The 2,939-nt window shown below is 39.3% G+C and overlaps 1 protein-coding gene and 1 long non-coding RNA gene across 2 annotated transcripts in view; both read right to left on the bottom strand.

Moving 5' to 3' along the window:
* LOC123985863 (alpha-2-macroglobulin-like) overlaps positions 1 to 2,939 on the bottom strand; it is a 60,627-nt gene that overhangs the window by 19,489 nt on the left and 38,199 nt on the right. The gene's annotated exons all lie outside the window — the stretch shown is intronic.
* On the bottom strand, positions 1,740 to 2,933 carry LOC123985876. The gene is made up of 4 exons (XR_006828760.1): positions 2,812 to 2,933; positions 2,624 to 2,729; positions 2,097 to 2,138; positions 1,740 to 1,830 (listed from the first exon to the last, which is right to left on the bottom strand). It is a non-coding gene; the product is annotated as an uncharacterized LOC123985876 (long non-coding RNA).

The following is a 2,939-nucleotide window of genomic DNA, read 5'->3' as shown; positions in this document are numbered from 1 at the left end:
ACAGAATCCACGTTGCTTGAAGTCCAGTGTAAAGTTTCCACAGTCAGTGATGGTTTGGGGTGCCATGTCATCTGCTGGTGTTGGTCCACTGTGTTTTCTGAGCTCCAAGGTCAACGCAGCCGTCTACCAGGAAGTTTTAGAGCACTTCATGCTTCCTGCTGCTGACCAACTTTATGGAGATGCAGATTTCATTTTCCAACAGGACTTGGCACCTGCACACAGTGCCGAAGCTACCAGTACCTGGTTTAAGGACCATGGTATCCCTGTTCTTAATTGGCCAGCAAACTCGCCTGACCTTAACCCTATAGAAAATCTATGGGGTATTGTGAAGAGGAAGATGCGATACGCCAGACCCAACAATGCAGAAGAGCTGAAGGCCACTATCAGAGCAACCTGGGCTCTCATAACACCTGAACAGTGCCACAGACTGATGGACTCCATGCCACGCAGCATTGCTGAAGTAATTCAGGCAAAAGGAGCCCCAACTAAGTATTGAGTGCTGTACATGCTCATACTTTTCATGTTCATACTTTTCAGTTGGCCAACATTTGTAAAAATCCTGTTTTTGTATTGGTCTTAATATTCAAATTTTCAGAGATACTGAATTTGGGATTTTCATAAGTTGTCAGTTTTAATCATCATAATTAAATGAAATAAACATTTGAAATATATCAGTCTGTGTAGAATGAATGAATATAATATCCAAGTTTCACTTTTTGAATGGAATTACTGAAATAAATCAACTTTTTGACCAGCACCTGTGTATACTGACACAAACGAGCAGGGATGGAGGAACAGCAGGTGCAACACTTTAGAAACTATCAGTACAACAGGAAAGACGTCAATATAAATGAATAATAGTACTAATTAATGATAACGATATTAACGATAATAACAAGACTAGTAATCAAGACTGTGTACAGGACTGAAGTGCATTGTTTGAGGTTAACACAAGCTCCACTGTTCTTTTCCTGATGTGTCCTCCTCCCTGCAGACAAAGATGTTTCCCCTGAACTTGAAGGACCACTTGGTGTCACAGCTTCGAATTAGCCATTTCCAGAAGAGCTCACTGGGTCACAGCACAAGCTGGACGTTAAAGCTACGTCCAGCTAAGCTGTTATCACTAGACTACTGGAGCTTTCACACCTGAAGTTTGGTTCATTTGGTCCCGACCAAAAGGAAAAAGTTTGACATTGTTGCATTTTAGTTCTGGTCCGGCTCAGGTTAACTCTGACTTTTTAAGAGGACAAAATATTAATTACACAGACTGACAGGTCTCATTTTTGGAGAGTTTTGGCAATTGTCATCAGCGCCTTCAAAGCTCATGAAGAAATAAGAGCAGCCTCTGTGTTACATTTGGCAGTCAGGCAGTCTGTCAAGAGCCAAAAATGTTAATTGTGACAGGGAATGGAGATGGCCTGAGCTAAGGATCTTGAAAGGGAAGCACAGAGGGTATTAGTGTGTATATATTTTTTTGTTTCTTTTTAATCTGTGTTTCTATGACCTTGACCTTTTTAACCTATGTATTTGAACTTATATGAAGTATCTTTGATTATCTTGAAATACTATGCAGAATGTTAAACACAAGACCCATTTTAAGTGGAACATTCAGATGACTTTGTTTTATTGTCCAAAAAGCATAGAGTAGTTACATAGCTGTATGGTGTACTGGCCAAATAGTAACAGTCAAACAAGTGTTAAATGTTTGTGTATGTCTCCAGAACAAACAGACATAGAGCTACACAAGGCACATAAAATGTATCTTTAATAAAACGCAGGTTTTTTTCAATCAGTGACAATCTGAGGACAGACCACACATCACTCGTCAATCTGTCAAAGAAAGAAAAAATATAATTCACTGTAAAGACTTACAACATTAGTTTCCTGCTTTATTTGGTTTTAGGTTTCAAACTTGGTAAATTTCTAATAATTTATTATTCCTTATCTCTAGAATTATTATTATTGGCTTATTTATTAAGACAGTTAGGACCTTATAGCTTTTTGTGTTTAAAATGTTTAAAATGTTTTAGGTTTTTTGGTCATTAAATAAGTGTTTCTGTAAGAAACAGTGCTTGCGTATGTTATTACACTGTTACCTGCAGCACAAGGGTAGATGTATTCTGTCTCAGCCTGGTCACCTGAGAGGAAAAACAAGAAGTAAAAGAGAGATTTATAAAGCAATAAAAAAAAGTGACAAACTTTCTGTTCAAAGTCTAACACATTTAAAACATGTAGTACTTGAAATTAGAACACGACCAATTTATCGACCAATATGAGCAAATTGCATATTATCGGCATCAGAACACAGAGAGGGCTGTATTAGTGGTGACAAAATCATCTAACTCCTCTTTGTGTGACGTTGTAGGTATGAAACGCTGTAGTCAGAGCCGTAACGGCTCTGGTTGTAGTTACAATGTTAGTCAAATGAAATCTCAAAAGCCGCAGGTCCTCGCTGTAGAAAGTCATGTAGAATTAGATGCATTCAACAGCAGGTCACTGTATCATAGACGGCATAGACTATTCTGATAATTGTTCAGGTTTTTGTGCAGCTCTGCTAAGGAGCAGAGTTTGTCAGTGTGGTCTCTGTAAATGAGCATTAGAGAGGACTGAGTATCTGACTTACTTGGCTGGTAGTAGTCATAGATCTTGACCACGGCTGGCTTCAGGTTCTGCACTGTGAGCTCCTGTAGGAGGTCTAAGCTGTGGTTGATAGCTATGTTCTTCGTTAACTGTTGGAATAAAAACAGACGACACGTCAGTCACAAATCTGGAGAGCATCATCTATTGTTCCTCACTGTGAATCCCTCTCACCTCCGTTATGTACACCAGAACGTGATCTTCCTTTTCTTCAACACGATCCACCAGCAGGGCACCTTTGAGCTGTGAGGAGACCACATTCAGCTGGGTCGTTTATTGAACACTATTCATTTCCTACTCAG

This window comes from Micropterus dolomieu, linkage group LG17, assembly GCF_021292245.1.
Source record: "Micropterus dolomieu isolate WLL.071019.BEF.003 ecotype Adirondacks linkage group LG17, ASM2129224v1, whole genome shotgun sequence".
NCBI classification, from domain to species: Eukaryota; Metazoa; Chordata; class Actinopteri; order Centrarchiformes; family Centrarchidae; genus Micropterus; species Micropterus dolomieu.
This window is presented reverse-complemented; position numbering and strand designations above follow the sequence as displayed.